Source organism: Acomys minous, assembly GCF_964271855.1.
Source record: "Acomys minous genome assembly, chromosome: 6".
NCBI lineage: Eukaryota > Metazoa > Chordata > Mammalia > Rodentia > Muridae > Acomys > Acomys minous.
In genome coordinates this window covers 3,691,350-3,701,148 of record NC_140487.1, presented here as the reverse complement: position 1 = coordinate 3,701,148, position 9,799 = coordinate 3,691,350, and the positions used below count along the sequence as shown (strand labels likewise).

Here is a 9,799-nt window from a genome sequence, read left to right as displayed (position 1 = left end):
CCCAGACGGCAGGGAGACTTATGAATTCTAGACATGATTTTACAGCAGGTCTACACAATGCCCTTCCACGCACCTGAAAGACATCAATCAAGCTTCAGACGTTTTTAGTTTGTGGTGGTTCAGTGTTTTCAACAGTATCATGAGAAAGATTAATGTGAGACCTAAGTTGATACCGAATTGCTGAAATCCCATTAGTGTAGCAAGAATCAAGTTCACAAGGGCCTTATCTCTAGTTGCAAATCCAAGACCCTAGAGTGAGAAACAGAAGTATTACTCATTATAAACATCTGAGGACACTAACGGCAAACAGAATTCAAATGTATCCTCTGTGGTGGTTTTAGTTTAGAGCATAGTGACTTGGATGTACCATAAAATTTCCAGAGTTGATCTCTAGTTTACACAAGGCAATGACCCTTGTAAGTATATTCATTTGCTATGCCATATAAATAGAAGAAAATCTAATTTGTGATAATTCCTGAAATGTATTTTAGGATATGTATACTCTCAAAGAACAAAATTATTTATTATGTTAGATAAAAGCATAAGGGAGTTAAAGAGGAGAAAGATTGTATGATAAAACATACAAATACATAAATGGATTGTGACAGGTGTGGACTTACAAAACTAAGAACATATAGGTGATTATTTCTGTGCATACTATAGGGGAAATACCAAAAACAAATAAATCTGGTTTTCTAACGCTTTTAATAAGGTTGATTGACTACAGGTGCATGGGCATGATGAATTACACATCTCCCTAACTGTACATCAGGAGGCAGGATTTCCCCAAGTGTATTAGGTTGTACATTTGTGATAAAGTAGCCATTGATTCACCAAAGGAATAGGAGCAAAGACATGTTAGAATTTTTGCCTGACTCTGCTCCAGAGCAAAGCTTCTGGAGCTGTAATGTTAGCAGTTATCTTAGCTAAAAAGAAGAAGGAACTAAGTCAACCAAGAAGTAACTGTTTAAAGGAATGGCTGCTGCAATTCAGCATTTGGATTGAAGAAAAACAATGAACTGTTTCAGAATGCACATCGTGCACAGGCCTGTCAATCAGAGCTATTGTGAGTGCATTGTTACAGTAACTCTAGAAATTATAAGGGCTCTGATTTTCTACCAAACACTGAAAGAAAGTTAACTGAAATAGGTTAATGAAAGAATAAAGAAAATGTCAAATAATCCTAAGATCAGCTTTCTGGATGATATTTGTAAAGAAACTGTCCATCTCTATATTTTCTTGCCTGTGTGTATTTTGAATGTCAGTATTTTTCTACCTAGTCCTTTCACTAGTGAAACTAAATGCATAATCTTCTAAAGACACATCTGCGGAAGAAAGAAGGATATGTAAACCGGCTTCCAAGTTGGCCTTTTGCGCATTTGCTCTTTGCGGCTCTTTGAGTTGCCTTGCACTCTTCATTCTAGAATCTAGGTATGTGAAGGGATTGCATTTCCTCTCCTCCTTGAGGTTAGGAATAATCATGTGACTTCTGAGTATAAGCATTGAACTTTAATCTTGAAATATTTTAGAATCTTTTTTCCCTCACTGGTGTAATTGAAGAGACATGTTCCTACGGATACATCAGGCTAAGTCATCACCAAGAGTGTCATGGGCACAATGCAGATTTCCTGAAAAAGACCTAAATAGTTTTGTTTAGCCCTGTGGTATTTGGGGTTATTACTATGGTATAATATATGCTATTCAAATTAACAGTGCCTACAACGACTAAGAATAATAAATTTAAAAATGATCTAACTCTTTTTAAAATATATTTTATTAATTTATTCATATTACATCTCAATTGTTATCCCATCCCTTGTATCCTCCCATTCTTCCCTCCCTCTTGCTTCTCCCCTACTCCCCTCCCCTGTGACTGTGACTGAGGGGGATCTCCTCCTCCTGTATATCTAACTCTTTAGTAGTAAATCTGGTTGGAAATTTTTATATTAGAGAATTGAACCGCAATTTTATCACTGACATTTTTAAAAGACCAACTTTTATTATTTTAATCAACACATACCATCCAATACAGCTATTTTAGTATTCATCAACGTGTTTAAATTAAAACAAAACAAACACAAAACACGACTTTAATGACTTCACAGTTTCATGTGCCCATTCACCTCTACCTGCCAGACTTTCTTTAAATCAAAAGTCCTGAAAGAAATACTAATTTAGCTAAAGACCCTAAAAATATTTACCCATAGTTCAATTTTGGTGTCAAATACAATTTATCACTTTCAATTTTCTTTGTGTATTTACTTCAAAGGACTTCTTTATCAATACATTTTTTGGTCATATAAATAAGGTCAGGAAGGTAACTGGACAGCAAGGTGAGTGAACAGGAAGGTGAATGGACAGGAAGGTGAATGGACAGGAAGGTCAGTGGACAGGAAGGTCACTAGACAGGAAGGTCACTGGACAGGAAGGTCACTGTACATACCAAGAAGCATTTTCAGCTTTGTAAGCTGCACACAACTTGTGTGCTGTCACCTGAATTCAAAGATTTTATGGATACATGCAAAAAAAAAAGAATATGTTCATTTACAAACAGAAAGTTAGTGTGTGCCCACAGTTTGCCAAACCCAACTTTAGAAGTTTGTTACAATTTACTTCACACATGAGCTATCTTATCTATAGCAAATTTCAGGAGTACAATGATTAGATCCATGTATTTGGCAATATATGTTCTTCACAAGAAGGAAATAAAATGCATACTTTATTCTAGGAAGCCTAGCATATTTAAAATAAATAATTTCTCACAATACTAGTTCCAGAGAAGATGTTTTATTTTTTGTGAAAATACTAAAACAAATTTGATACCACTGTAGGATATGCTAAAGCTCATTTTCCTTCACATTATATTTTAAATGGGTCTTTTATTGAAGCATATTTAGTTTTTGTTCTATACACAAAACAAAAGATAAAATCTTAGTGGGATAAAAGAAATAAAGAAAGGACAGTATCCGAAGTGCAGCAGAGGTGAACCTTTCAAATTATTTTCAGAGAATGAAATGATGACTGATGTGAGCAACAGTCTTTCTATCAGGAAAACATCATCCCATCTCAAATTGATTCTGTGTTTATTAGCTCACAACAAAATAGGTGTGAAGCAGCTTTGCACACAGGATGCTGCTAGAAATAACAGGAAAGGAAAAACAAAAAGAAAAATGTCAAATATACCTAAATATCCTAGGTAGGAAAGACAAGAACTTTATTCTTTTTAACTTCACTTTCACAAGAATTAATTTTAATGCACTGTAGTTTAAATTAATGAGGCAAAGAAACAAACAAGGAAGCTAGCTGTGACAAATGAGCTTAAATACAAACCTATTTGAAGACCTCAAGATATTTTTGTTTCAAATGCTTCAAATAGCATTTATGTGTATAAAAAAGACATTTGTATCATACAATAGTAGAGTGTCTCAGAAAGCACATCTAGGATACAAACTGGCATCAGCATCCCTGACTGATAAATATATGTAAATGAGCTTTGTCTTTGAAGGTACCAGATTAGGGGCTGTTGTTGTTGTTGTTTTGGTTTTTTTTTTCTTTTTTGGTTAGTTTTAGTGTTTTATGATGATTGATCTTTCCTATTTTAGTTTATTTATATTGACCAATTAATGACTGATAAATTAAAATTTTATCATTAAATAAATATAAATTACCTTACAGAAGCTTTATCTGGCACACGCATACTCAGCAATCTCGATATGGTAGTTTGAATGACAATGGCTCACCCACACTCATATATTTGAACACTTGGTCGGCAGCTAGTGTAACCTTTTAAGATGGATTGTGAGGTGTGTCCTTGTTAGAGGAGGTATGTCACTATGGGGTCACTATGGACAAGCTTTGAGGTTTTGAAATCCCACACCATTTCCAGTGCTTGTAGATAAAAATGTAAACTCTCAGGTAATGCTTCAGTGTCAAGCCTGTCTGCCTGCCGCCATGTTCCCACCATTGATGGTCACAAGACTCACCTTATGAACTGTAAGCCCCAAATAAACTTTTTCTTCTACAATTTATCTTGGTCACAGTTTTTCATCAAAGCCATAGAAAATTAACTTAGATAGTTGGAATCCTAAGATTTGCTTCACTGGCAATATTTGGTAAGAGTCATAACATCATTTTGGACATGTTCTCCAAATACTGTCTTAACATATAAGTTCATATCTGCATTACTGCACATTAGCTTATGATTGTAAAGTTAACTGCATACTAACCAGAACTTTGCAATAAGAATCTCACTCAAGAGCTCTGTCTCCATAAATGTGCACCCGTGTGCAGCCATGACGTCCAGTATCAATCACCACCATGGCTCAGGGAGAGCTCTGTAGTACTCTTCTAAACACTCTGAAGACGTCTGCATAAAACAAATTATCACAAGTTACCTCAGTACATGTTTTTTGAAAACAACAACCAAAAATAAAAAAATAAAAACCCAAAAACAAAAACCAAAACTGTTGTGTTACTACAAAAACTTGAGGATTTGGGTAAATTTTCCTTTTTTTTTTTTTTAAACATTAAATAAGGCCCAAATGGGTGTTGAGTGTTGCTATGGAGAAAGACTGAAAGGAAGGAAGGAGAAGATTGTCACTGTGTTCCAGAAGAACATACCAGGGTAACATAGAAAAATACAAGAGTAAAGCCTAACTCAGAATTAATAATATAGGAGAATTTGCAATGTGGTTAATGGTTTTAAGTCTGAGACGCTGGTTCTCTGTGAAATGTGAAACTTGCTGTGTCATTCCACTGCAGCCTGACACAAGTCTCCCACAGTGTTTCTCAGACTCATAAAATATAAAACACATCAGAGAAATATTTAGAATCAGAATTCTCTGCCTTTTCCTTTATAGAGGTGACTTCTGTGGAGAGGCTAGCAACCTCGGCAGACTCGATCACATACCACAAGCTGGAGGGTACTAAGTGTGTGCTGCTCTTCCACTCCCATCTCTTCCACAGGTTGCAAATGTTCCAGATTCCTGTAATCATGAATGGAACCTGGGCTTTTGTGAATTTCTGATGAACCCAGTCCATTTGGAAACTACAGTGAAATCAAACATCTTGACCAAATTGTTCTGAATTCTTCCCTCACATGTTATGCCCAGGCCACAGTTTCCCCTCCCTCCCTTCCCCTCGCCCCATCTCTGCCAAATCCACCTCTCCATCTCCTCCACTTAGAGAAGAGCAGGCCTCTCAGGGACATCAACCGAACATATTATAGCACAGCAAGCTACAGTAAGACGAGGTACATACCATCACATCAAGGCTGGATGGACAGGACAACTGAGTGACAGGAAAAGGGTCCCACACGTAGGCAAAAAGAGTAAGGAACAGCGCTCTCCTCCCACTGTTCAGAGTCCCACAAGAACATCAAGCTACTCATCCATAGCATTTGTGAAGATACCCCTAAAGGCTCCTTGATCTCTGTGACCCCCATGAGCCCTACTCAGTTGATTCTGTGGGCAGTGTTCTTATGGTGTCCCTGACCCCTCTGGTTCCTCCGACCATGTCTCTCCCTCCTCCACAGGACTCTATGATGTCAACCTAATGTTTGGCATGGGGCTTTGCATCTGCTCATAGCAGTTCCTGAATTAAGTCTCTCTGATGATGATTTTGCTGGCCTCTGGTTCCAGAACACTCTGAAAGGACAAACTGTACATTGAAGGTTTGGTGGCTGGGTTGGTGTCCTAACCTGGGCACTTGAGGCCTTGCCTGGTTACAGGAGACCAGTTCAGGCTCCCTGTCTCTCATTACTGAGAGTCTTTGCTAGGGATAGCAAGAGTTCCCATTGAGTTAGCTTTCTACCCTGGCCAAGAAAAGACCCAAGTTCCAGTCATTTCTCTCAATACTTTCTCCCTCCCCCTCCCACCTGATCCCCCTGTTCCTAACCCCACTGAGCCCCAGTCCACCATCAAAATATATTTTATTTACCCTCGCCCAGGAAATCTTTTCATTCCGCATTTAAGCCCTCTTTGTTTCTTTAGCCTCTCTGGGTCTGTGGATTGTATCCTGTTTTTCTTTTCTTCTCTCTTTCTGTCTGTCTTTCTTTCTTTCTATTTAATTACTTATTTTCTTTGAGTCTGTGCTTTAAGTATATTTATCCTGTACTATATGGCTAAATTCCATTTATATATACCATGTGTGTCTTTCTGGTTCTAGGTTACCTCACTCAGGACAATATTTTCTAGTTCTATCCATTTGCCTGAAAATTTCATGATTTTCTTGTTTTTAAAAGCTGAGTAGTATTCTATTGTGTTAGTGTATTGTATTTTCTTTATAAGTTCTTTGGCTGAGGGACATTTCCAGTTTCTGGCTATCATGAATGAAGCTGCTGTGAGCATAGTTGAGCAAGTGTCCTTGTGGTAGGATGGAGCATCCTTTGGGTATAATATGCCCAGGAGTAGTAGGGTGGAGCATCCTTTGGGTATATGCCCAGGAGTGGTAGAGCTGGGTCTTCTCTAACTGGATGTCTGTATGCAGAAAATTGCAAATAGAGCCATATCTATCACACTGTACAAAATTCAAGTCCAAATGGACAAAGATCTCAACTTAAAAGCAGATACACTGAAGCTGCTAGAGAAAGAAGTGGAGAATAGCCTTGAATGGCCTAGGAGACAACTTCCTGAACAGAACACCAATAGTACAGACAGTAAAAGTAGTGATTAATGATTAATAAATGGGACCTCATGAAACTGAAAAGCTTCCATAAGGCAAAGTGTCCTATTGACACTCTCAATAGGATAAAACAGCAACAGACAGAATGGGAAAAGGATTTCATCAACTCCACATCTGACAATGGACTAATATGAAATATATAAAGAACTTAAGAACTGAACTAGACATTAACAATCCAATTTCCACAGCAAGATGATTTATTTTTATTCATTTATTTTTTTATTTGGGGGAGGGAAGTTGCAAGGGCATAGGGCAGTTATAGAGAGAAGGGGAGATGATGGGATTGGGGTGCATGATGTGAAATTTGCAAATAACCAATAAAAGTTTAAAATGGAGTACAAATATAAACAGAGAATTCTTAACAGATGACTCTCAAATGGAAGAGAAACATTTAAAGAAATGTTTCACATCCTTAGCCATTGGGGAAATGCAAATTGAAACAAGTTTTAGATTCCTTCTTGCACCTGTCAGCATGCCTAAGACAAAACCCACAAGTGACAGCTCAAGCTGGTGAGGATATGGAGCAAGGGGAACACTCCTCCACTGCACGTGGGAGTGCAAAACTGTGCAGTTGCTTTGGAAATCAATATGGCGCTTTCTCAGAAAACTGGGAATCCATCTAGGTTGACCTAGTACTTAGGAAAATAAACTGTGATTAAGGTGAGTTTCCTCCCAGTGTTCTTTCTTATCCACTAGATTGTCTCTTGCCTTCGAGAGATCCTTCCCACGACCTCAGTAGTCAAAGGTATAATGGATTTCTTAGGTGTCTATTTTTAATTTTACAGGATTTTTGTAATTAATTTTCATAGAAGCTAATAATACAGGCTTTTCCTGATGATTGTTACTGTTATATACTCCACAGAAAGCTCTAATAGTGATCAGTGACATAAATTTTAAGTATCTTGATAAGAAAATTAAAATACTAAAATGTAGGTAAGAAATTCAACAGCACTCTATTGACATGGCTTTGTATTTATGCCTTCCACATAGGAATTTATGTCCTCCAGCACTCAAGACACTTCCTCTCTGCACAGCACCAGACTGGGTATAAGCATAGCAAGCTACAGTAAAGTTGGGAACTCAATGATGTGTTGAAATGATGTCTAGCTACCTGATGAAAGTTGAACAAGGCTCCAAACTGTCCCTTGAAAAACTACAACACATGCTTTTGGCATTGGCTTCTGTGTGGGAATCCAGCAGAGTGTTACTCAGAAGAGGGAAGTTTCCCAGAAGACCTTCACATAGGGAAGGCCAAAGAGGGTAAAGCATAGAAGGACAGGATAGAGAGAAAAGGAGATAAGAGAAGGAAGGAAATAAGGTGAAGGGGAAGGAAGGGAGGAAAGAGAGGAAAGGGATAGAAAAAGAGTGAGAGGAAGGTTGATCATTTAACAGAAGAAATATTGGATATAACTATGTATCTCTTCTGATTCCACAAATTATTTAATATGATAAATATCTTTTTAAAAAGAGGGTTTTTTGCTTTTTTACTTAATTAATTTATTCATATTACATCTAAATTGTTATCCCATCCCTTTTATCCTCCCATTCCTCCTTCCCTCCTACTTTCACCCTATTCCCCTCCCCTATGTCTGTGACTGAGGAGGACCTCCTCCCCCTCTATATGATCATAAGCTATCAAATCTCATCTTGGTAGCCTGCTTATCCTTTCTCTGAGTGCCACCAGGCCTCCCCACCAAGGGGAAGTGGTCAAATATGGGTCACCAGAGTTCATGTCAGAACCAGTCTCCACTCTCTACTCAACTGTGGAGAATTTCCTGTCCATTGGCTAGATCTGAGTAAAGGTTCAACGTTTACTGCATGTATTATCCTTGGTTGGTGCAGTAGTCTGAGCAGAACCCGTGGGCCCAGATCTGTCTGTGATGATGTTCTTCTTGTAGGTTTCTAGGACCATCTGGGTCCTTCTATTTCCCCATTTTCCCCTACTTCTCTCATCTAGAGTCCCAATACGATGTCCTCACATCTATCCCCATTTCCTGGTAAGTGAAGACTTTCATGGGACATGTCTCATGTGCTAATATCCAATTATAAGTGAGTATACACCATGTGGGTCTTTCTGCTTCTGGGTTAACTCCCTCATTACTATAATTTCTATTTCCACCCATTTGTCCAGAAATGTTGGGATTTCCTTATTTTTAATAGCTGAGTAGTATTCCATAGTCTGTGGACAGTTTCTTTATCCATACTTCAACTGAGGGACACTTAGGCTATTTCCAGGTTCTAGCTATTATGAATAAGGTCGCTATGAACATGGTTGAGCATATGTCCTTGCTGTGTGCTGGAGCATCTTCTGGGTATATTCCAAGGAGTGGAAAAGCTGGCTTTTGAGGAAGCCCTATTTCCAGTTTTCTGAGATATCATCAGATAGATAACAATCACCTTTGTTCGTGGATAGGGAGAATTAGCATAGTAAAAATGGCCATCTTACCAAAAGCAATTTACAGATTCAATACAGTCCCTATCAAAATACCTACACAATTTTAAAGACATTGAAAAATCAGTTCTCAACTTCATGTGAAAAACCAAAAACCTAGAATTGATAAAACGACCCTCTACAATAAAAAATCCTGTGGCAGAATCTCCATACTTGATCTCAAGCTGTACTATAGAGCAACAGTAATTAAAACAGCATGGTACTGGCACAGCAATAGGCTGGTGGATCGATCTAATCAAATCGAAGAGCCAGAAATGAATCCACACTCATATGCTCACTTGATTTTTGACAAAGAAGCCAAATCTATTTAATGGAAAAAGGATAGCATCTTCAACAAATGGTGCTGGTCTAACTGGATGGCTACATGTAGAAAAATGCAATTAGATTCATATTTATCCCCATGCACAAAATTCAAGTGCAAATGGATCAAAGACCTCAACATAAAACCAGAGACACTAAATTGGTTCAAAGAAAAAGTGGAGAAGAGCCTGGAACATATTAGCACAGAAGAAAACTTCCTAAACAGAACACCAACAGCCCAGGCCTTAACATCAACAATCAATAAATGGTACTTCATGAGGCTGAGAAGCTTCTGTAAGGCAGGAGACACTGTCAATAGAACGAAGTGACAGCCTACAGACTGGGAAAAGATCTTCACCAACCCTA

General features: G+C 38.0%; 1 long non-coding RNA gene across 1 annotated transcript; it reads right to left on the bottom strand.

Moving 5' to 3' along the window:
* Positions 1 to 227: 227 nt before the first annotated feature.
* Positions 228 to 4,346, bottom strand: LOC311599002. Its single transcript, XR_014779752.1, has 3 exons — positions 4,227 to 4,346; positions 2,444 to 2,493; positions 228 to 249 (listed from the first exon to the last, which is right to left on the bottom strand). It is a non-coding gene; the product is annotated as an uncharacterized lncRNA (long non-coding RNA).
* Positions 4,347 to 9,799: the final 5,453 nt, after the last annotated feature.